The sequence below is a fragment of the Pongo pygmaeus genome, chromosome 6 (genome assembly GCF_028885625.2).
Source record: "Pongo pygmaeus isolate AG05252 chromosome 6, NHGRI_mPonPyg2-v2.0_pri, whole genome shotgun sequence".
Classification (NCBI taxonomy): domain Eukaryota; kingdom Metazoa; phylum Chordata; class Mammalia; order Primates; family Hominidae; genus Pongo; species Pongo pygmaeus.
In genome coordinates this window covers 63,341,858-63,368,194 of record NC_072379.2, presented here as the reverse complement: position 1 = coordinate 63,368,194, position 26,337 = coordinate 63,341,858, and the positions used below count along the sequence as shown (strand labels likewise).

The following is a 26,337-nucleotide window of genomic DNA, read 5'->3' as shown; positions in this document are numbered from 1 at the left end:
GGTGATCCATCCGTGTTGGTAAATGCAAACCTCTGGAACTGCCACGTGGAATTTCAATAGCTGGGAGTCCCAGCTATTGATCTGCTATCTTTCTTTCATTCCACCCCCTTCAGGCATAGGGTCCCCTAACATGCCACACAGTCTGGGGGAGTCAAGCAAAGAACTAGGACAGCACTGACTGCCCAGGCCCCCTTCTAGGCTTTTCGCCTCTAAAACAAAATGCTAAGGCTAGAGAATCCTAGAAGCAAACACCAGTTTTAGTAACTAGCTTACTCCTTTAGCAGAAAGGCAGGAATACCACTGCAAACAGCTACAAATTACTAGAGAAAAAGGGAAAGACAGCAGTTCAGAACAAAGCCTGATTACAACTCCAACATAATTCTGGTAAAATCACAGAATAAGAAGTGAATTTTCTAAATGAGGTGATAAATGTCCAAGATTGTATGATCTCCAAAAGCAGTAGCAGACCATCCCAGATGCTGGCATTTTACCCACTACCCCTATTTAAAGCTTATTTTAAAAGTAAGAATAAAAGCAACTGGAGGAGGAGAAGAGGTAGATTCCAAAGTCAATAATGATAGGAATGTTTCCTACAAGAATTAGTCCTTGAGGTGTGCAGCAGTTATCCTTCTGGTTCTATGGGGCCTTATAATAAAATTCCTAGACTAGTTCAATAAAGAGAAAAAAGAAAACTCAGAATCTCTCACTACCGACTTATGCTATAGAATTGAATTTAGCATGAGCAGTTCTCAACATCCCATCAATAGGTGCAGTTAAGAATACCAGACTACATGAAAACACATGATTTGGTAAAACTGACTTTAAAATACACAAATATTTTTGGGAAAACACAGCAGCTCCACTTGCAAAAGGGCAAAGGAATCACAGCTAACAGATGCTAATATCAACATACAGCACTAACAAGGGATCACTGGAAGAAGTCTTAAACTCTGCTGGGAGGAGTGTTACTTGAGATATTTCTCAAAATAAATTTAGCAATTAAAAAAAGCCTTGAGGCCAGGCGCGGTGGCTCACGCCTGTAATCCCAGCACTTTGAGAGGCCAAGGCAGGTGGATCACCTGAGGTCCGGAGTTCGAGACCAGCCTGGGCAACATGGTGAAACCCTATCTCTACTGAAAATACAAAAATTAGCCGGGCATGGTGGCGGGCACCTGTAATCCCAGCTACTCGGGTGGCTGAGGCAGGAGAATGGCTTGAACCTGGAAGGCAAAACTTGCAGTGAGCCAAGATCACACCATTGTACTTTAGCCTGGGCAACAGAGTAAGGCTCCATCTCCCAAAAGAAAAAAAAAAAAAAAGAAAAAGAAAAAGCCTTGAGGCTGGGCACGGTGGCTCACACCTATAATCCCAACACTCTGGGAGGCCGAGGCAGGCAGATTGCTTGAGTCCAGCAATTCAAGAGCATTTTGGGCAACATGGCAAGACCCATATAAAAAATTACCTGGGAATGGTGGTGCATGCCTGTAGTCCCAGCTACACAAGAGGCTGAGGCAGGAGGATGGCTTGGCCCAGAAGGTGGAGGCTGCAATGAGCCAAGATCAGCCTGGGCAACACAGCGAAACCCTGTCTCAAAGACCAAAATTAACTAACTAACTAAATAAATAAAAAAGCCTTGGAAGATTGCTAATCTTTGACCTGCTAATTTTATTTCTGTTCAACTGTCACTAAAGAAATCAGCAGGAATGTGGGTGTAAATTTATCCACAGATGTGTTCACAAATTTGGTAATTGTTAAACATGAGGAATGGTTAAGCAAATTACCAATTACACATAGAACAGAAAAAACATCCATTATAAACTTAAGGAGTCCAATTACATAATGTTTATGACAAAATTTTTTTAAAAACTGTGCTAAAAAGAAAAGAACAAAAAAATAAAACCTTTGTGCTTCAAAGAACACTATCAAGAAAGTGCAAAGACATAGATAATGTGAGAAAATATTTGCAAATCATATATCTGATAAGGGACTTATATCTAGACTATACAAAGAACTCTTATAACTCAACACTAAAAGGCCTAATAACCGATTTTTTTATGCATAGAGGAAGTGAATAGACATTTCCTCAAAGAAGATATACAGATGACTAATAAGCACATGAAACAATGCTCGACCTCATTAGTCAGTAGGGTAACAGAAATCAAACTAAAGTGACTTATCGCTTCACACCCACTAGAATGGCTATAATTGAAAAGACAAATAATAACAAGTGTTTAGGCAAAGGATATAGGGAAACTGGAACCCTCAGACATTGTTGGTGGGAATGTAAAATGGTGCAGCCTCTTTGGAAAACTGGTTGTTCTTCAAAAAGTTACCATATGATCTAGCAATTCCATTCCTGGGTATACACCCAAAAGAACTGAAAATCTATGTTTACACAAAAACATGTACACCAGTGTTCAGAGCAGCATCATTCAATGGAAACAACCTAAATGTCCATCAACTGATGGATGGATAAACAGTAAGTGGTATATTCACACAATAATTATTACCCAGCCATAAAAAGGAATGAAGTACCTACTAAAATCTGGCTGCACCTTGAAAATATTATGCTAAGTGAAGGAAGCCAGACATAAAAGGCCACATAGTCTATGATTCATTTTACATTAAATGTCCACAACAGGCAAATCTAGAGGCTCAGAAAGTAGATTAGTGGTTTCTAGGGCCTGGGAGGAGACTGGAAGATAGGACGGGCAAGTGACTGTTAATGGCTATAGGGTTACTTTTGGGAGTAATTAAAATGTCTTAAGATTACTGGTGATACTTCCAAACCTTTAGAATATACTAAAAACCACTGAATTGTATGCTTCAGAAAGGTGAATTTTATGACATCAAATTTAGTTTGATTTTTAAAAAAATTTAAAAATGTTTAAAACAGGATATAAAATTATACATGCAAGACCCAACCATGTTGAAAAATGCCTATCACTAAACTGAACTATTAGTCATGGAATAATGTTGCCATTGGGAGAAAGACTTTTTCTTTTCACTTTTCAAGTTTTCTACAAGGAGTATATAATTTTAGAATCAGGAAGAAAATGAAAACAAATATCAAATCTGAATTATATTGGCCTTTAGATGGTTTTCAAAAAAAAAAAAAAAAATGCCAGGAAAATAGACATTTCTCTTCTTGGTGTTTTTTTTTTTTTTTTTTTTTTTTGAGACAGAGTCTCGCTCTGTCTCCCAGGCTGGAGTGCAGTGGTGTGATCTTGACTCACTGTAACCTCTGCCTCCCAGGTTCAAGCAATCCTCCTGCTTCAGCCTCCTAAGTAGCTGGGATTACAGGCATGCACCATCATGCCAGGCTAATTTTTGCTTTTTTTTTTTTTTTTTTTTTTTTTGAGACGGAGTCTCGCTCTGTCGCCAGGCTGGAGTGCAGTGGCATGATCTTGGCTTACTGCCACCTCCGCCTCCCTGGTTCAAGCCATTCTCCTGCCTCAGCCTCCCGAGTAGCTGGGACTACAGGTGTACGCCACCATGCCCAGCTAATTTTTGTATTTTTAGTAGAGACGGGGTTTCACCATGTTGGCCAGGATGGTCTCAATCTCTTGACCTCATGATTCACCCACCATGACCTCCCAAAATGCTGGGATTACAGGTGTGAGCCACCGTGCCCGGCCTTCTCTTCTATTCGTAAGGCTCCCCCGGGAGAGTACTGGAGAAACACAATTGAATGAGCAGAGCCAAATGTATGAATTATTTGGAGACCAGGAAGAGGAAAAAAAGATGCTTACCACACCAACTGATTGTGGCATATTGAACACACTGCTAGGACAAGGTCAGAGTTCTATGGAAGAGAGCGGATTAGTGGAGTCCCTCCCTCCATTAGCATTTGTTTCCTATGATGGACATGTGTTTCATAATAAGTTCAGCTGCTTTTGAACAATGGGTGGACAAATTATCAGTGTTACAAATGTCCTTGAAATTTTCTCCTTCTGAAATTTATTGGTGGGGTGGAGCAGGTAGTTCTACAAGGCAAACCAAGGTTTCCCCACACCCAGTGTTGCTCTGTCTCAGCTAGTGTGTATTCAAGATAAAGGCATTTTTTGATCCCAGCCATGTTCTCTTATATCTGCTGTAGTTAAAAAACTGCTTAAGTCCATGAGTACTGCTTTTGGTCCAAAATTCTATTAATCCAACTTTTCACTCAGATCCTACCCCTCAGATGTGATCCCACTTCATGTTGTTTAGAAAAGATTTGGGTACCAATTTGGATAGCACCTACTACGAATGAACTGGGACTAGAAGCAGGCATTCTCAAGTAATTTTAAAGGTTTTAATGAGTAACAGGGGTCCATTAATAATCAAGGAGAAGTTATGGTTAGCAGAAGACAGTTTAGTTAACTGCAAATCTTTTAGGAAATCAATTCTATAAAACAGTAAATTGCCCTCACAGAAGCTCTATTCACCAACCAAGTTCACCTGGAGTTTAAAGATATTACAAAACAAAATCTCAATTTTCTAGTCTTCAAACTGTTCCTCCCCATGTGCCTGCTTCTATCCTCAACAGCAGGATTCCCAGAGTTGTGTCTGCAACTCACCACTCCCAGTCCATACTTGGTTTGGAACCTATATGCTCTTATAGCTTGTATTTGGTCCCTACGAAATATACATCCATGCATTGGCTATACACGGGACAATTCCATGCATCTCTTATTGTTAACAAGTGAAGTCTTACACAGGTGCACTTGAGAGGTCAAGCCTTGGTCAGCTAACTGGTGAGGGGTCGGAGGATGCAGAGAATTTGAATGTCAACTTCTAAGATGGGTTGGGAAAGTCGTAACTTGGTAATGTCTTTAAATATAAAAAGGCTATTTCAAAATTAATGTTCAGCCATGAATACAAAAGAATACCCACTGCACTGTGAATTTTGAGGTAAAAACCTTGGAGACTGCCCCCTATGCCTCTTTTTTTTTTTTTTGAGATGGAGTCTCGCTCTGTCACCCAGGCTGGAGAGCAGCCTGCCTTCTCCTGCCTCAGCCTCCCGAGTACTGGGACTACAAGCGCCTGCCACCACGCCCAGCTAATTTTTTGTATTTTTTAGTAGAGACGGGGTTTCACTGTGCTAGCCAGGATGGTCTCGATCTCCTGACCTCGTGATCCACCTGCTTCGGCCTCCCAAAGTGCTGGGATTACAGGCATGAGCCACCGTGCCCGGCCTACTGCCCACCATGCCTCTTGGCCGATGAGTGGCATCCATGGAATTTAATATGGTTCAAGACTGTCATATATTACTCTCATCCACTTCCAAATGATTCCCTACTAACTACCCTTAAACTAGAACACACTATGTCTTCTTACTTCTAGGACACAATCCCTGATCACCCCAGTCTTGATTAACTCCCTGTACTGGGATGAATAGCGCCCTTTAAAAATTCACCAGTACCTGTGAATATAGCTCTAATCCAATGACTAATACCCTTTTAAGAGGGAAATCTGGACAGACACACACAGGGAGAACACAACGTGACTACAAAGGCAGAGACTGGGATGATGCAGCTACAAGCCAAGGAACAGCAAAGATTGGGCACAGCCACCAGAGGCTAAGAGGAAGCTTGCCAGCACCCGATGGCAGACTTCTGGTTTCCAGAACTTCGTTTTAAGCTTCCCAGTTTGTGGAAATTAGTTAAAGCAGCCCTGATAAATTAATACACCTCTCTCCCATCCTCCATAGTAAGCACCCACCTCCAACCTAACCCAGGAACTTGTCTTTACTTTGGAAGGCCATTCACTTGTCCATGTCTAAATTAGACTCAACTTCACGGCTGTATCTAGAACAGGCCCTAGCACAGAGCTATAGACTTTGGGACTCCAACATAGCAATGGAGAAATCCCTCCTCCCAGCAGTCTCTATATCCACACAGTAATCAGCCACCAAAAACACTGGATTCTTCACACACATTATTCCACTTAGTCATCTGAACAACCTTTAAAGGCAGATATTAACCCTGTTTTCAAGATGCAAAAACTGAGTTTCAAAGAGGAACGGCCACATGCCCAGCGGGACAGGAAATACGTGAAGAGTCAGGATTTGAACCCACACTATGTGACTCTAAAGTCAGTGCTCAATAGGCTACACCCGTTTCTCAAAAAGTCACCACCTTGTATGGAAAATGATTCTTCAAAAGCTCTTCATACCAGCAAGCACAGAAGTTGATAAATTTTGAAGCTGGTTGACAGGTACATGAGGATTTATTATACACCCTCTACTTATATATGCTTACATGTTCACTAAAGTGATGGCTGATTTTAAAATTTTAAGTTAAATTTTAATTTTTTTTTTTTTTAGATGGAGTCTCACTGTTGTCACCCAGGCTGGAGTGCAGTGGCATGACCTCATCTCACTGCAACCTCCATCTCCCAGGTTCAAGCAATTCTCCTGCCTCAGCCTCCTGAGTAGCTGGAATTACAGGCACGTACTACCACGCTCAGCTAATTTTTGCATTTTTAGTAGAGACGGGGTTTTGCCATGTTGGCAGGGCTGGTCTCGAACTCCAGACCTCAAATGATCCACCCACCTCAGCCTCCCAAAGTGCTGGGATTACAGGCTTAAGCCAATGCACCCGGCCTTAAAACTTAATTTTTAATGTCAAAGTCCAAAGTTTAAAATTAACAATAATCACTGGGCAAAGATGTAACATTTGCACTGTTCATTAAAACATCACTATGTGACCTGGTGCAGTGGCTCACACCTATAATCCCAGCACCTTGGGAGGCCGAGGTGGGAGAATCATTCGAGCTCAGGAGACTAGCCTGGGCAACATAGGAAGACCCCATCTTTACAAAAAATAAATTAGCCAGGTGTGGTGACACACCCCTGTGGTCCCAGCTATTCAGGAGGCTGAGGTGGGAGGATCACTTGAGCCCAGGAGGTTGAGGCTGCAGTGAGCCGTGGTTGCAGCACTGTACTCCTGCCTGGGCAACAAAGACCCTGTTTTAAAAAAACAAAAAACAAAAAACTTCACTATGTAATGGGCACTACACAGGTTATTATCTCTGAATACAACAAAACAGGTTGGCAGAATAGCAACTCCTGCATCTTTCAGAAAACACTGTAGTTTGAGTAAAATGAAATTTGATCTTACCAGGTTTATTTTTTTTCCAAGATAAAGTTTCCTAGGATTCCAACTGTATCGTAAGAGAAATATTCTCTCATTGTTTAACGTATTTTATAGACAGAAGCAGTAAAATTGCTAAAAACAAATTCAAGCACTGCATCTGTTAAAATTTTAATCATGACCAAAAGTTCAGCTAAATACAAATTCACTTATATCACAATTAGTGCATCATCTGCCATCTCAATAACTACCCTCCTACCATTAATTTTTATCCAATTACTATACGCCTTATGGTAAAACAAAAATGGCCTTGCCCATCAGTAACACCTCAGACAAGTAAGTATAAAGATCAAAATTCTAGAACCCCATAACAAACTCAATACTTAAGCAAGGCTGGGTGTGGTAGCTCATGTCTGTAAATCCCAGTGCTTTGAGAGGCCAACGCAGAGGTGGAGGGGTAAGGGAGGGTAGAGATTTGCTGGAGCCTAGGAGTTTGAGACCATCCCGGGCAATACAGAAAAACCTAGCTCTACCAAAAAAAAAAAAAAAAAAAAAATCAATCAGCTAGGTGCAGTGGCTTGCACCTACAGATGCAGCTTCTTGGGAGGCTGAGGCAGGAGGATCATTTGAGCCCAGGAAATAGAGGTGGCCGTGAGCTATGATGGCACCATTGCACTCCAGCCTGGGTGACAGAGCAAGACTCTGTCTCAAAACAAACAAACACACCTAAGCAAAGCCATGTGTGGAAACAATATAACTACATAGATTATTTTGATAAACTAGTCTTTAATACTAATTATTCAAATACAGTGAATAGTGATGGAAGTGTAGCAAAAATCAGGACACGCAGGCTGATGGATTTAGATGTTTACATGGAGGCTAACCAGCAAGTATATGAGTAACTTTTACAACTCAATAATAAAGACAAATAATCCATTAACAGATTGGAAAAATGTCTACTCAGATTATTTGTCTAAGAAGATATACTACAAATGCTCAATAAACACATGAAAAGATGCTTGATATCATTAGTCATCAGGGAAATGCAAACGAAAACCACAAGAGGATACCATTTTACACTCAGTAGGCTATAATCAAAAAGTCAGATCATACCAAGTGTTTGCAAAGAAAATGAAGAGATTAGAACTATCTTATACCGCTGGCAAGAATGTAAAATGGTGCAGCCACTTTGGATAACAGTCTGGCAATTTCTCAAAATGTTAAACATGAAGTTACTATGTGACTCTGCAATTGAACTCCTAGAAACATACCCAAGAAAAATGAAAACACATGTTCACACAAGAAATCGTACATTAATGTACATAGAAGCATTACTATAGCCAAAAAGTGGAAACAACCAAAATGTCCATGGACTGACGAACAGATAAACAACGTGGTATAATTATGCAGTGGAGTATTACTCAGCAATAAAAAGAATGAAGTCTGGAGCCGGGCACGGTGGCTCACAGCTGTAATCTCGGCACTTTGGGAGGCCAAGGCGGGCGGATCATGAGGTCAGGAGATCAAGACCATCCTGGCTAACACGGTAAGACCATCCTGGCTAACACGGTAAGACCCTGTCTCTATTAAAAATACAAAAACTTAAGTCGCGCGTGGTGGTGGGCACCTGTAGTCCCAGCTACTCGGGAGGCTGGGCAGGACAATGGCATGAACCCGGGAGGAAGAGGTTGCAGTGAGCTGAGATCGTGCCACTGCACTCCAGCCTGGGCAACAAAGCAAGACTCCATCTCAAAAAAAAATAAAAATAAAAAATAAAGTCTGGATACAGGCAACAACATCGAAGAACCTTGTAAACACTTTCCTAAGTGAAAGAAGCCAGACACAAAAGACCACATATTATATGACTGCATTTATATGAAATGCCCAGAATAGGGAAATACAGAAAGATTAACAGATGCTTAGGACTAAGTGGGGTGGGGTGATGGGGGTTCAGTAGGGGGAAAGAACAGGAGAGCAATATCTAAAGGGTGCAGAATTTTAGGTGATAAAAATATTCTAAAATTAATTGTGGTAGTATGTATTTGTGAATACATTAAAAAACACTGAATTGTACACTTTAAATGGGTGAATTGTATGGTATATAAATTGTCTCAAAGCAGCTTAACAAAGCCCTATTTATGAGACTGGAAACAATTTATACAACCCAAACAAAAAATATATTAGTCTTTTCCAATTATGCAGCCCTTTAAAAAGAATGGCCATAAATGGATCTTTATATAACACCTGGTAGGCACTGGGCGAGGTGGCTCATACCTGTAATCCCAGCAGTTTGGGAGGCAGAGGCAGGCAGGTTACTTGAACCCAGGAGTTCAAGACCAGCCTGGGCAACATGGCAAAACCCCGTCTCTACAAAAAATACAAAAATTAGCTGGGTGTGGTGGTGCGTGCCTGTGGTTCTACCTACTCAGGAGGCTGAGGTGGGAGGATCACTCGAGCCTCAGAGGCAAAGGTTGTAGTGAGCCAAGATCATAACACTGTACTCCAGCCTGAGTGACAGAGTGAGACTCTATCTCAAAACAAAACAAAAAAATCCTACCTGGTAGGTTAGGTGTATTAAATGAATTTTCAGCTTACAATATTTTCAACTTATAATGGCATTATCAGGACCACAACCCCATTATAAGTTGATAAGCCATCTGTAAAATCAAACATTAATGCCTTTCTTATAGAAATTAAATTTTGGCAGTAACCAAATAGTATCTGGGAGTTTCTCTTTATAGAAGTGTTTCAATTAATAAATGAAAGAATAATAGAATTGGAAAATGACCTTTTTGCCTCCCTTTATGAAATAATGGAGCTCTCAAATCTATGGCTGCTAACATTACAAAAAGAGAAAACCAAGTATGTACTTCCTGACAGAAGTCTGTACTACCATCTATGAAGTATTCTTGCTTAAAGAGAAAGAGGGGAAGTGGAAGGGAGGGAGAAAGAAAGTGAATCTGAATATGCCCAGATCTACTGTGGTTCTCAATCTTGGCAGCACAGTACAATCACCTGAGGAGCTAAAAATACTGATGCCTGGATCCTAAGACTAGAAATTCAAATTAGTATGAGACATAGCCTGGACATTAGAATTTTTAAAATTTAAGGTTGAGATCACTGCTCTAAATCTAACCACCAATTCACAAGAATCCAGAAGACGGAGGAACATGTACTGTACTTCAAGGATGAAGTCAGCCAACCTAAACATGAAAGGATAAAAGAGTTTCTTCAACCAATGGGGTAGGGGGTGGGGGAAGATAAAAAAAGGAATGGGAACTTAAAAGTCAAGAGACTTAAATCGACTAACTGCAAAATATAAACCTCATTTGGATTCCCCCTACCGCCCATCTATTTTTTGGTTTTTTTTTTTAGAAAGAGAGACAGGGTCTCACCACATTGCCCAAAGCTGGTCTCAAATGTCTGGGATGAAGCAGTTGTCTTGCCTCAGCTTCCCAAAGTGCTGGGATTACAGGCGTGAGCCACCACGTCCAGCCTATTTGGATCCTAATACAATTTTTCAAATGTGAACCAACTAAGATATTTGAACAGACTTCATGGTTTATGAGAATTTTTTATATGTGACAGTATTGATTTTTTTAAGCTCATGTCTTTTAGAGATACATGCTGAAATAATTTCTAATGAAATTACTTATCTAAGATGTGTTTCAAATTATCTGATAGAGAAAGGTGGGATAGATACAGAGAAAATGAGATTGGCCTTAAGCTGATAATTGAAGTCAGGGGATAGGTACATGGGGAGATTTATTATACTATTCTCTCTACATTTGTAAATGCTTAAAAATTATCCATTTCATAAAGTTTTTAAAATGTGAAATATTGGCCAGGCATGCTGGCTCACACCTCTAATCCCAGCCCTTTGGGAGGCCAAGGCGGATGGAGTGCCTAAGCCATTCTCCAATAAAAGGAACCAAAACTCCTTAGACAAATAGCTATTTCAAGGAATGAAGCAGGAATTCTACAAGATAATCCTGAAATATCTTGTAGTGCCAGAAAGTACGTACTCAAAAAGGAAAAACCAATCGCAACCAACCAACAAAAAACCACCACACACAGAAACACACAATGATGGAGTGACCAAAGGGACACAGAAGCCCCCAACAGCCAAAGCTGGAACATCAGAACAGCAAAATAGTTGAATACTGTTTTGTACTCTATAGCCCAGAGTACAAAATAAATATCCACAAGCCAAATGACTGAACAAATAGGGAAGATTGAACAGATCTCCAAGGAGAGAAATTCCAAATAATTTATGTAGACGGTCCACCCTCAAGGACATAGAGCGTAATTCTCCACTCCTTAAGTGTGGGCTGTGCAAAGTATTGGCAGGGAGGGGTGGTGGTGCAAACTAACAGATACTATTTCATCCAGGTGATCAAGGTTAACATCAGTGGGCTGGGCATGGTGGCTCACACCCATAATCCCAGCACTTTGGAGGCCAAGGCAGGTGGATCACCTGAGGTCAGGAGTTCGAGACCAGCCCGGCCAATATGGTGAAATCCCATCTCTCCTAAAAATACAAAAATTAAACAGGCATGGTGGCAAGCACCTGTAATCCCAGCTACTGGGGAGGCTGAGGCAGGAGAATTGCTTGAACCTGGGAGGTGGAGGTTGCAGTGAGCCGAGATCACGTCACTGCACTCCTGCCTGGCGACACAGCAAGACTCTGTCAAAAAAAAAAAAAAAAAAGAAAGAAAAAGGAAGGAAGGAAGGTAGGTGGGTAGGTAGGTAGGTTGGTTAACATCAACATCAGTGGTAAGTCATATTGATTGTATGTGCCCTTGATATAATGAGAATGACATTTTATCTGAAGTCTTCCTCCTACAAAGTCCATAAACCCAGTCTAATAACGGGAAAAACTTCACACAAGTTCCAACTGAGGGTCATTCGACAAAATACCTGATCAATATTCCTGAAAACTGTCCAGATCATCAATAAGGAGAGTTTAAGAAACTGTCACAGTCAGTCAAGAGGAGCCTAAGGAAACATGACAATGAAATAGTGTCCCAGACAGGATCATGGAACAGATAAAGGATATTAGGTAAGAACTAAGGAAATCTGAGTAACAATATGGAATTTCGTTTACTATAAACCATGAAATAATAATTTGGTTCTTTAATTGTGACAAATGTGCCATACTCAAGTATTATGTTAATAACAGAGAAGACTGGGTCTAGGGTGTGTGGGAACTCTACACTATCTGTACTACTTCCCTGTAAACCTATGGCTATTCTACAATTTGTTTCAAATTATCTGATTTAAATTATCTGATTTTAAAAAAGGAACAAAGCACTGATAACCTGCTACAATACCCATGAACACTGAGAGCATTATACTAAGCAAAAGAAGCCACTTGGTATGTGAATATCTCAATAAAGTTATTATAAACACACACACATACTCACACAATGAGATACTACACACCTATGGCAAGGATGCAGAGCCATTTTAGAATGGCTAAAATTAAACCACCAAGTGTTGTCAAGGACTGGACCTGCTGGTGAGAACATAAAGTGGCACAACTACTGTGGAAAAGTTTATATATATATATATATATATATATATTTTTTTTTTTTTTTTTTTGAGATGGAGTCTCGCTTTGTTGTCCAGGCTGGATGAACTGCAGTGGTGTGATCTCGGCTCACTGCAAGCTCCACCTCCCGGGTTCACGCTATTCTCCTGCCTCAGCCTCCCGAGTAGCTGAGACTACAGGTGCCCAACACCACGCCTGGCTAATTTTTTGTTTTAGTAGAGACAGGGTTTCACCGTGTTAGCCAGGATGGTCTCAATCTCCTGACCTCAAGATCCGCCTACCTCAGCCTCCCAGCGTGCTGGGATTACAGGCTTGAGCCACTGTGCCTGGCGTAGAATTTTTTAAAAACATTAAATATATGATCCAGTTACTCCACCCCTGTGTATTTACCTGAGATAAATGAATATACCAGGAAGAAAAACTTTCTCCTTTATCAACTTAGGTTCAGTAACTGAGGGCCTACGTATTCAACTGACAACGCACAGATGAACAGGAGAAAAAAACCAAAACTTTTTCATATGCATATGGAAGTGCACAAAAGCAGTACTCTAAACAGCTAAAAAAAAGGGAATTTACAAGCTCAATTAACTGAGGAAAAAGGATACGGGAGAAAAGGCTTCTATGGGAAGATAAATGGGTTTCAAGGGGAACACAGATAAATTTTGTGGTAATATTTGTTTATGCAGACGAGAGTGGTCTTCTCCATCTTTTTTTTTTTTAGGCCAAGAACATTCCCCGAGAGAGGGGATTTTTAGCAGCCTCATTCCCAGAAGTTTCTGCCTTTAGTTGAAGTAAGGAATTTCTGATTAGGCTTCTTTCTGCATCTGTTGAATCTCAAATGTCTTTAGTTTAAAATAATTTTCATACTATCTCTGGGGGTCACAAGTGGGTCCTCACAAAAGCAAACATCCATATAGAGACCTACACATAAATGTTCATAGCACCTTTACCTGCAGTAGTTAAAAACTGGAAACAGCCCAAATGTTCATCAACAAGTAAACAAGTAAATTGCAGTATATCTACACAACAAACCACTACTCAGTTATGAAAGGGAATAAGCTGTTGACTCACACATCACAGGTAAATCTTAATGGTTTCACATGTGTATATATAGGTTAAAACTTATCAAAATGTGCACTTTAAAGATGTGTTTATGTCCATCATACTTCAATAAAGCTGTTTTTTAAAAAGACATACTAATTCGACGATTTAAGTTGTTATAAATCAGAACAAAAGTGAGAATTATTCTCTTTGTCTCAATTAAAAAAAGAAGGGAATAATCCTCACTTTTGTTCTGATTTATAACAACTTAAATCGTCGAATTAGTATGTCTTTTTAAAAAACAGCTTTATTGAAGTATGATGGACATAAACACATCTTTAAAGTCAGAGTCTCACTCTGTCACCCAGGCTGGAGTGCAGTGGCACTATCTCGGCTCACTGCAACCTCCATCTCCCAGGTTCAAGTGATTCTCCTGCCTCAGCCTCCTGAGTAGGTGGGATTACAGGCACACACCACTACACCCGCCTAATTTTTGTATTTTTTAGTAGAGAAGGGGTTTCACCATATTGGCCAGGCTGGTCTCAAACTCGTGACCTGGTGATCCGCCCACCTCGGCCTCCCAAAGTGCTGGGATTTACACGGGTGAGCCACCATATCCCACTAACTCCCAATGTTTAATGTGTAAAAAGGCTTAAGGTTTAAGTGAGAAAAAAGCAGGAAATTACATGCAATATATTCAGTACTTTTTTTTTTTTTAAATTACAAGACTACACAGATGGGAAAAAGAAATTGGATGATAAATCTTTAATCAACACATTGTAACTGTTTGCCCAAAAAGTGTGAAGAATATCAGACATATACAGTTGGAGAAAAGAAGCCATGAATAGAACTGAGAGTCAAAAATAAATGGTCAGGCTGGGTGTGGTAGCTCATGCTCATAATACCAGCACTTTGGGAGACCAAGTCAGGAGGATGCCTTGAGGTCAAGAGTTCAAGACCAGCCTGGGCAACATAGCGAGAACCCTTCTGTTAAAAAAAAAAAAAAAAAAAAAATTAGCTGGGCATGGTGGTATGCATTTGTAGTCCCAGCTACTTGGGAGACTGGGAGGTCAAGGCTGCAGTGAGCCGTGATTGAGCCAGTACACTCCAGCCTGGGCAACAGAGTGAGACCCTGTCTCTAAAATACACACACACACACACACCCCTTTGACTATTGGTCAAAGATAGGCAAATATGCCAAGTGAAATAATGATGCTAGTTTTTGCAGACAAAATTGGCTAATATTTTGAATTATGTTAGCATGAAGTATGCTGGGGAGGATATGGAAAAACAATGTCTTGTCCATTACTGGGGGAAAGTATAAAGCAACATAGAATTTCTATAAAAGTTTTGTTAATATCAAATAGCCTAAAAATTCACTCTGATCTAATTCAATTTGTGTGTATACCTGCATAGAAGTATGAAAGGTAATATGCCAAGATATTTTTGAACTTTACTTTCCAAATTTTATTCAATGAGCCTGTATTACTTATAATGGGGGAAGACGTATATTTAAGTCATTCTTTAACTGAGGCTTCTGAAAAGAAAAAAAAATCAGTTTGAAACCAAAATACCAACTGAACAAGCGTAGATCTGTCCCTTGACTGACCAAGACAAGAATACAGATGAAGCCACTGAGCTACAGGAAAGCAAAGAGTGCCGCTAGATTAGGGTAAACCACGAGAGCTCTGTTAGGAGTAGCTGGTAGGAAGATTCAGACAGCAGGGCAACCCCACTCCAGGACCTCCCACTCTGGCACATGAATGAAATCCCTCACATGCCAGCTAGAATTAAATACAAAACCTGTAACAGCACAACCACCTTTACCCCCTTTTCTCCCTCTTCATAGCTTGTGTATAGGCAGCACAGGAATGCCAAGACCACAACTGTACAGCACACAACTTTCATTTTTGAAAAGACAGCTAAAAACTTTACTGCTGTTTTTGTCACCTTGGATTTACTGTTGCTTTTTTTTTTTTTTTTTTTTTGAGACAGAGTCTCGCTCTGTTGCCCAGGAGGCTGGAGTGCAGTGGCATGATCTCGGCTCAGTGCAACGTCCGCCTCCTGGGTTCAAGCAATTCTCCTGCCTCAGCCTCCCGAGTGGCTGGGATCACAGGCACCCGCCACCACACCAGCTAATTTTTTGTACTTTTAGTAGAGACGGGGTTTAGCCATGTTAGCCAGGGTAGTCTTGAACCCCTGGCCTCAAGTGATCTGCCCGTCTTGGCCTCCCAAAGTGCTGGGATTACAGGCGTGAGCCACCGCGCCCGGCTTTTTTTTTTTTTTTTTTTAAGACAGATTCTTACTCTGTCACCCAGGCTAGAGTGCAGTGGCACGACCTTGGCTCACTGCAACCTCCACCCCTTGGGTTCAAGCGATTCTTGTGCCTCAGCCTCCTGAGTAGCTGGGATTACAGGCGTGTGCCACCACACCCAGCTAATTTTTATATTTTTAGTAGAGACAGGGTTTAGCCACATTCGCCAAGCTGGTCTCAAATTTCTGACCTCAAATGATCTGCCTGCCTCAGCCTCCCAAAGTGCTGGGATTACAGGTGTGAGCCACCGTGCCCGGCCTTGTCATTGCCTTTTAAAATCTCAGTTGTATGGTTACTGACATAGCCGCAACCCATCCATGACACTCTCGCTTTCCAGGGGTGCAAGGACAGCTTTAACAGCTGTAATGGGTTTAGACACTCAGACTATCTGATCTATTCCTGGAAGCCAGTGCTGATTAATTTTTAACTTCTTTGGAACTGAGCCCCAAACAAAACATGAAACTGGGACTTATATTACAATGACTAAGGTACTACAGACATCTACTTAGAATCAAGTATCACCAAAAAAAGGCAGAATAACCTGAGAAACATTTCATCCAAAAGATTGCAAATGAAAAAGTCTTTTTAAAATGATAAAAAGCACTGATCATTGTCTGTAGACAGGCTCAGTACACACCCTAGTTGAATAATTTGTAACACAGAAGGTAGAATGGCAAGATCAAAATGAGTAAGAACTTGAGGCAAGGAGAAGGAATGTTTCTGTTTTTACAAGTGAATGTTCATGAACCACTACTTTTAGGCCTTACTCTTCAATGCATTTAGTTCAAGAAACAATAAGTAAATTGCTAAACATCTGAAACAAAACTGAAAATCAAACAACCCAGCACGTCTCATTAATAGCTCTTCTAGGATATTAATGACATAAAAGATAATGCACCCAGATTAAAACGCACAATACTGGTGTCACCTGCTACACACCCTAACCAACATAGCTAACCTACAGAAAGTATTTAAGGTAAGTAGTAAAGAAGGAGAGACTGCTCTTCTCTACATTCATGAATGTTGTAAACTGATGGCCAGTACTGCCCACAGTATGGCAGATGTGGCCAAAATGAGGGCAGATCCATCAGTCCCTTCCTCACTAACCCTGATGAACCAAGACTTCCTCAAGCTTAGCTAAGCCTCAAATGAGAAAGGCAACACTTTCTGCGAACATGTCACAGTGCTGGATAGCACAAAGGCTGACCTCAAGAAAAGGCTGATTCAGTAAGTAGTGCTGTCACAAATGGAAAACCATTTGGAGGAAAAAAAAAAAAAAAAAAGACAAGGACAGCTAATCATCATATACACACACACACACACACACACACACACACACATATATATATATGCACATATATATACACACACACAAATATATACACACACACACAAACATACAACTATTAATGATAGTTACCTCTGAATGGTAGGATTTTAAGCCCTTTTTTCTGTTTTCTAAAGTGAACACAAACACTTCTTTTTGTTTGTTTTTGGAGACAGGGTCTTGCTGCTCTGTCATCCAGGCCACAGTATGATGGCATGATCACGGCTCACTGCAGCCTCAATCTCCCAGGCTCAAGGGATACTCCCACTTCAGCCTCCCAAGTAGCTGGGACTACAGACGTGGGCCACCACGCCTGGCAAATTATTGTACTTTTTTTAAGAGATGGGGTTTTATCATGTTGCCCAGGCTGATCTTGAACTCTTGGGCTCAAGAAATCTTCCCACCTTGGCCTCCCAAAGTGCTGTGATTACAGGCATGAGCCGCTGTGCCAACAACATTTCTAATTTAAAAAATTAAAGTGAGTGGCATATAACTCCCAGTTGCTATAAAGGTGGCCACTGGTCAATTTCTTAGGAGTTCCTAGAGGACACTCTGATATCTGACTTCCTTGGGGGACACTCAGCAAGTCTCATTAGCTTCCTTGGAATTAACCCACCTTTGCTTCTGTGATCAAGAGAACTTGCTTTCATCCAACTCAAGATGTCTTCTGCCCGCTGGAGTGGCCTTCCAGAAGGACCCTTTCCCTGCAGAACTGTGCTATCGCCTCACCAATGATCACTCAGAATGGTCCTTCACGGTAGTACCAGGCAACGTGGTTAAATCAGACACCTCGTTCACAAAAGCCTCCCTCCCACACATACCTTGTAACATGTAAATCAATAATAAGTTATTATTAATAACTAAAAGCTAGTTCAATCGTAACCGATGATCATCTCATGAGTAAGGAATATGGGCATGTGATCTTCTATTCACTGAACAAATGTCAACTAATGTCAAGGACAGCTAAGATTCCACCCTGCAATAAGCACAGTTTAGGCCTGTAGTGAGTACTATGCTCAATTCTGAACCCTACTCTAAGGGACTCGGAAACCGTGCCCCCAAAGGGAAACAGGCTGAGAGGGGTCAGTGGAGGGGAATCTGGGAGGGACAGATGAGTGGCCTAGAGAGTTTCTCAGATGATGGACCATTTGAATGTGCTCTCTTCACACATTGGGAGAATTTTTATATTCTCAAAGGAGCTAAAATAAACATGGAAGTTGAAATGAACAGGCTCTTAAAAGATCATCTAGCCCAAGGGGGGCAATCATGTTCATTTTGCATGCCAACTGCAAACAACTGGTTGTGATTATCCACAGCCTGTGTGAGAAGGATTCTGCGGCCTAATCTAGGATCAGTGAGAAGAGTCTCTCCTTGAGAGTCCCTCCTGCTGCAGAAGAAAGGAGGCTGAACAAGTACTGTAGATTCCCAGCAGTGACCTTCACCAATGGACTGGATACTTAAGAGGCCAGTCAAGTTATAAGGGGGGTACACAAATCCATAATGCTTTCAAGACTTTCTGATAAGGCAAATAAACAGTAATTCCTACACTTGTGTATACCATAATCTTTCAGACAGGTATATGGGTTGTGTGATTAAAAAAAAATTATTAGTGTTATAGGTTTCTAAAGGTAATCTAGTTCACACAACAAGGTCTTTCAGCTACTGACACACCTGCACGACTTAAAAAATCTGCTTCCCAAAATGATAAAGCTATTTATAATCAACAAGACTTTTTAACATATCTACTTTGGGAGGCCAAGGCAAGCTAAGTGTATGAGCCCAGGAGTTTGAGACCGGCCGGAACAACATGGCGAAACCCTGTCTCTATAAAAAATATAAAATTTAGCCAGGTGTGGTGGCGCGTACCTGTAGTCCCAGCTACTCGGGAAGCTGAGGTAGCAGGATTGCTTCAGCCTGGAAGGTCAAGGCTGTAGTGAGCTGTGATCATGCCACTGCACTCCAGCCTGGGTGACAGAGGGAGACCCTGTCTCCCCTGCCCCCACCCTCCCCTAAAACAACAACAAACCATGAGAGAAAAATAAAGCCAGGAAAAATTAAGATTGAAAATAAATTGGTATGAAGTTAGTGGTGAAGTTAAATATTTTAAAAATACATAGTAGAGGTGACCCTTAAACTCAGTAGCAGACAACACCAAGGCAAACACAGTCAGTGAGAAATTATGCAGGCTCCATCATGCGCTACAAAGCTGTCTCTGGTAGCCAAGGGAAGCATATAAGCAAAGGTCCTTTTTTTAAACATTAATTAAACAGCACGTCAGAATAGAATTCCTACCATACAGAAACAAAGCTGTGACAAAAGAAAGGTTTGCTCGTGTTTAGTTAAGCAAGAAAGAAATTAACACGATGAAGCCATGTCCTTTATGGGAAAGATACCATGCAAATTATCTGAAGTCAGAAATATTTGTTCAGCTGGGCAACTTCAAGTAGTGGTAAACAATACTGGAATACTGGAAGTGCACAGAACATGCTCAGAATTGATGGGCATCAGATTTGCTGAGAAAGGAGAACATGGAGTAATGATGGGTGTAAGCTCAGAGGAGCTTAGCATTAATCCACCCTAATGAGGCTGGCATCTGGGGGCACAGCCTGCTCAATTTCACAGCCATAAGGAGCAGCCCTCACTGATGCTTCTGACTTCTTTGTGACTCATTTTTTCAACACTGAAGTCTGAGGTTTTCCTTAAAATTTTTTTAATAAGAAATTAAACTTCCCCCAAAATAGAAAGCTGAATATTATGATCAACTACTATTAGAAAGCCTAACCAAAACAACCTGAACTATTTAAAACAAGTAACCAGATCAAGATAAAACACCCGCAATATACTTTCCAAAACATCTGATCCCTGCTAGTGAAGGGCCAACATAGCTGGCACCAAGATTTCCATTTGCTGCCACCAAAAAATAAAAAAAAAACACAAACAAAAAAATGAAAACTTTTTTTAAGAACTTCGGTGATTTCTGCCATCAATAAAACTCAATGACCTCGGGCCAAGTGCAATGGCTGACACCTATAATCCCAGCACTTTGGGAGGCTGAGGCGGGAGGACAGCTTGAGCCCAGGAGTTTGAGACCAGCCTGGGCAATATGGTGAGACTCCATCTCTACCGGCCCCCGCCAAAGAAAAAGAAAAAAATTAACTGAAAAACCAACAGGCCAGGCACAGTGGCTCACGTCTATAATCCCAGAATTTTGGGAGGCTGAGGCAGTCGAATCACTTGAGGTCAGGAGTTCGTGACCAGCCTGGCCAACATGGTAAAACTCTGTCTACTAAAAATACAACAATTAGCTGGGCGCGGTGGCAGGTGCCTGTAATCCCAGCTACTCGAGAGGCTGAGGCAGGAGAACTGCTTGAACCTGGGAGGCAGAGGTTGCAGTGAGCCGAGATCACATCACTGCACTCCACCCTGGGCAACAGAGCAAGACTCCATCTCAAAAAAAGAAGAAAATAACAAAAATACAAACCTCAATGACCCGAGACAACAAATTTATATCCTATTTTCTTATACCCACCCCGCTACCCCACCCCTACACAAAAAAATCCAGTGAGCTTTTTTTTTTTTTTTTAACCCAATAACCCATTACAGAGTTGAAAAAATTCCCAACCAATACACTTTCAGTGAGGGAATACTGACCAGCAAGTCCATGCCAGCCATTGTTCTGAGTCTTTGATAACATGGGAGAACAGAGCCCTACCCACCTTAGCTCTGGTGGGAGAAATAGACACAAGTCAGAAGACAATTAAATATAAAGTGCTGGCTTGGGGGTAGGAGCAGGGAAGGGTGCACACCTATAGCCCCAGCACTTTGGGAGGCAAAGGAGGGAGGATCGCTTTAGCCCAGGAGTTTGATGCAGCAGTCAGCTATGATCTCACCACTGCACTGGGCAACAGAGAAGACTCTGACTTCTGAAATATGTACTTCACACACACACACACACACACACACAATGCTAAGTCAAATAATGAAATCACCCAAAATAGCTGGAATTACTGGCAGATTGTGTAGCAATAAACCTAGTTTTCTGAAGAACAAAAAAATACATGAGAGAATGCAAGCCTACATGCAAAGTGCTACCATAGTGTTAAGTATGGGAGAAATACAGGAGAGATGTCTAATCCAAGTGTGGTAGGAATGATGTCTAAATTGAGGGCTAAATAATTGGTGAGAATCAAGAAAGATGGAAAGGATCCAGAACAAAATAAGACTGTTGGGGGGGAAAGAAAAAGAGCAAATGGATTCTTGGCAAAGAAAACATATGCAAAAAGTCCTGAAGCTAAGAGAAGGATGGGGTTGAGGAAGTAAAGCACTTCACAGTACTGGAGCACACAGCATGTGAATTTCAGCCAAAGGACAAATGCCTCCAAGAAAAGTTAATTCACAGTGCAGCAGGGCGAGGCACTTGTCATATTTGCTGGTTCTCACATTGACCCTGAAAGGACTTTTTTTTGTTAATCCCATTTTCACAGATGGGAAAGGGACTCTGTATGGTTGTCACTTTTATCCAAAGTCTCATAGCCAGTAAGAAGCTGCCCTCAAAGTCCCTACCCCGTCTTTCCATTCGACCATTCTGGGTTTCAGACCCAGAAACCCCATACCTCTGCCTTATATTTTAATGAAAAGTATGTCTCCAAGTTTATGTGGAGAATAACCAAGACCTCAGAAACATTTAGTGAAAATCAGAGTTAGGAGAAATCTGTTTTTTTGCGAGTCCAGAGAAGCTGACTTGGATAAGACATCAAAGTTGTCTTCTGCAGCAAATTCTCCTCTGGCACATAGTAGGCACTCTGACACATTCAAAAAGGCTTCTAAGAAGAGGCAGAAGCAAGGACAGGGAAGGAGCTCAGCTCCACAGTTCAGGGAGGGTGACACAATGGCCTAAGGCCCAGGAGAGCACCGTGTTGTCAACTGTCAGTGTCAAGCCTGAGACAGGAGCCATGAACTAGCACCATCTCGGCTCTGATATTGAACTGCAGCCGTCTCCTCTAAGGTCTCAAACTGGCCTTACACCAACACATGCCTCCTTCTAGCACCTAACTGGCCATACACCATGCCTCCTTCAACACCTAACTGGCCTTACACCAACACATGCCTCCTTCTATCTTGTCATCTCATAATAGGAATGCTGCATCCCCTACATGAAATGACAAAATGTATTCTGCATAGAAATCCCTCTAGGTACTGAAGAACTTTATCTTAATGTATTTCACCACTGAGTATTTAGAGTCCCCACTCTCGAGGTTGTGGTCCTATTACCATTTATTTGACACTTGAGTGCTGACTACACTGGTGGTAAATTGAATAATGGTCCCAAATATATCTACCTCCTAATGCTTAAAACCTATGAGTGTTACCTTATACGGCAAAAGGGACTTTGCAGGTATAATTAAGTATCTTGAGGTGGAGATATTATATGGGATTACCTGGGTGAGCCTTACGTAATCACGGATCCTTACAAAAGGGGTGAGAGAGGAGGGAAAGTCAGAGAGAAGGCAATGTGAGGACACAAGCAGAGGCTGAAGTGGTACACTTTGAAAGAGGAAACCATTAGGTATATCTCCAAATGCTATCCCTCTCCCCTCCCCCCACCCCACAACAGTCCCTGGAGTGTGATGTTCCCCTTCCTGTGTCCATGTGTTCTCACTGTTCAATTCCTACCTATGAGTGAGAACATGCAGTGTTTGTTTTTTTGTCCTTGCGATAGTTTGCTCAGAATGATGGTTTCCAGTTTCATCCATGTCCCTACAAAGGACATGAACTCATCATTTTTTATGGCTGCATAGTATTCCATGGTGTATATGTGCCACATTTTCTTAATCCAGTCTATTGTTGTTGGACATTTGGGTTGGTTCCAAGTCTTTGCTATTGTGAATAGTGCCGCAATAAACATACGTGTGCATGTGTCTTTATAGCAGCATGATTTATAATCCTTTGGGTATATATCCAGTAATGGGATGGCTGGGTCAAATGGTATTTCTAGTTCTAGATCCCTGAGGAATTGCCACACTGACATCCACAATGGTTGAACTAGTTTACAGTCCCACCAACAGTGTAAAAGTGTTCCTATTTCTCCACATCCTCTCCAGCACTTGTTTCCTGACTTTTTAATGATTGCCATTCTAACTGGTGTGAGATGGTATCTCATTGTGGTTTTGATTTGCATTTCTCTGATGGCCAGTGATGATGAGTTTTTCATGTTTTTTGGCGGCATAAATGTCTTCTTTTGAGAAGTGTCTGTTCATATCCTTCGCCCACTTTTCAATGGGGTTGTTTGTTTTTTTCTTGTAAATTTGTTGGAGTTCATTGTAGATTCTGGATATTAGCCCTTTGTCAGATGAGTAGGTTGCGAACATTTTCTCCCATTTTGTAGGTTGCCTGTTCACTCTGATGGTAGTTTCTTTTGCTGTGCAGAAGCTCTTTAGTTTAATTAGATCCCATTTGTCAATTTTGGCTTTTGTTGCCATTGCTTTTGGTGTTTTAGACAGGAAGTCCTTGCCCATGCCTATGTCCTGAATGGTATTGCCTAGGTTTTCTTCTACGGTTTTTATGGTTTTAGGTCTAACATTTAAGTCTTTAATCCATCTTGAATTAATTTTTGTATAAGGTGTAAGGAAGGGATCCAGTTTCAGCTTTCTACATATGGCTAGCCAATTTTCCCAGCACCATTTATTAAATAGGGAATCCTTTCCCCATTGCTTGTTTTTGTCAGGTTTGTCAAAGATCAGATGGTTGTAGATACGCGGCATTATTTCTGAGGGCTCTGTTCTGTTCCACTGATCTATATCTCTGTTTTGGTACCAAATGCTAAATGACGAGTTAATGGGTGCAGCACACCAACATGGCACATGTATGCATATGTAACAAACCTGAACATTCTGCACATGTACCCTAAAACTTAAAGTATAATAATAATAAAATTAAATTAAATTTAAAAAAAAAAAGAAAAAGAAAGAGGAAACCATGAAAGCCAAGGACTACAGCCAGGCACTAGAACCAAGGAAGCAAACGGATTCTCCCGTAAGACTTCCAGAGGGAGCCAGTTCTCATGACAACCTTGACTTTAACCCACAGAGACTGATTTCAGACTCCTGGCTTCTAGAACAAAAATTAATTTCTGTTGCTTTAAACCACCAAGTTTGTGATTAATTTGTTACAGCAGCATAGGAAACTAATATACCTATTCTTATTTTACGTTAGCATGTACATTTTCTATACCATCACTCATATTGAATTGCTCTAAAATAATCCACCTCTCCTCCACCTAAAAAATGTGAAGCAATATTGATCAGTAAAACAAAAGCAGAATGTTGACTATCATTAAGGTCGGTAGATGGGGGGTTCAGTATACTATTTTCTCAATGTGTGTACGTTTGAAAACTCCCAAAGTACAGGGTTTAAAAAGTCACTTTAAAATTCCTAAGAAAGGAATCACATTTCTACACCATCTCCCACTGAGCCATATGAGCCAGTTTTTTTTTCCCCAACATTGGAACAAGTTGTCATATCTTTAGTTCAATGCCACACCAGGTCCTTGGCTAGTGGATAAGGGATACATGTTATAAAAAGTTTGCATCCTTAAACATGTTCTCAGTACATCTAAGAGGCACACAGGAGCTGAGCAACTAAAGAAACATTTGTGTTTCCAATATCTTGTTTCTCCAGGATAGTAAATCATGCATTAAAACAATGTGCAAAAGTTCTCCAAAGTATTATATTACTTTTTGCTGATCATAAATAGGCAAATGCATCTAAGATGATCTGATTTCTAATGCAATTCAATTCTGTGAAAGTCTAAAACAAAATATTAGGTTGGTACAAAAGTAATTGGAGTTTTTGCCATTAAAAGTAGTATCTCTAAGCTATATAATAAGCAGGTGGTTTTGGACTTAGAGAGCCACAGCTCCTGCTCCTCCAGGGTAACATTTTGAGGACAATGCTATCAGAAGTTCTTCATAGCCTAAGTATTGTCTGCCACACCAACATTACAACCAAAAGGGGCCATTCTGACTAAGGCTGACCCAGCCTCAGAAAGCAAAGTACGTGATAAAATCACATCCTTCAATCTGGCTGTACTTGTTCCACTCACTGAAAATTAAGAAATACCTAGATGCCCAAGAATTTCCATTTCACACAAGAACAACTTCAAAAGCCATCTCATGACTGTGTGCATGGATCCAACCATAAATACCTACACAAGCACACACCAAAGCCAACCATATGCATCGCGGCGTAATGACTGTGTGTAAAATGAGTCAGCTGGAAGAGCAGAAGTATTTAAGATGCTGTCAAAACCCTACTTTTCTGAGATGGAGCCTCGCTCTGTGGCCTAAGCTGGAGTGCAGAGGCATGATCTTGGCCCACTGCAGTATCCACCTCCTGGGTTCAAGTAATTCACGTGCCTCAGCCTCCCGAGTAGCTGGGATTACAAGCACGTGCCACCACACAACGCTAATTTTTGTATTTTTAGTAGAGACGGGGGTTTCACCATGTTGCCCAGGTTGGTCTCGAATTCCTGACCTCAAGTGACCCACCTGCCTCAGCCTCCCAAAGTGCTGGAATTACAGGCGTGAGCCACCGCACCCAGCCCAAAACCCTGATTGTTAAACCACGATTGAAGAAATGTTCTCCATTTAAAAATTGTAACTTTTCTGCTGATAGAGAGTAACCAAAAGTAAGGACACCAACCATATTTAAGATTCAGTCACTGTGGCCGAGTAGTAGGACCCCTTCCCAGCAGTACTTGCCTTCACACAGACCCACCAGAGGAACAATTGCGAGCCCCCTGCTGAGGGGGTTCACCATCAGCATCACCAGCATGAACTGCCAGGAGTCTGATAATCCAGGATCCTTCCTGCCTTGTATTAGGAATTGTCTTCCATCATTCAAACTCACAGTACAAAAAATACAGCAGGAAGTCTTCTGAAATTAAGGTTTGAAAAGTCACTGCTATGCCAGGCATGGTGGCTCACACCTGTAATTTCAGCACTTCGGGAGGCCAAGGCAGGTGGAT

At 41.2% G+C, this 26,337-nt stretch overlaps 1 protein-coding gene and 1 non-coding gene across 2 annotated transcripts in view; one reads left to right on the top strand and one right to left on the bottom strand.

Annotated features, from left to right (window-relative positions):
* IGF2BP3 (insulin like growth factor 2 mRNA binding protein 3) overlaps positions 1 to 26,337 on the bottom strand; it is a 155,870-nt gene that overhangs the window by 58,929 nt on the left and 70,604 nt on the right. The window lies entirely within an intron of this gene.
* Positions 21,287 to 21,357, top strand: LOC129041841 (small nucleolar RNA SNORD65). The gene has a single exon (XR_008503974.1). It is a non-coding gene; the product is annotated as a small nucleolar RNA SNORD65 (small nucleolar RNA).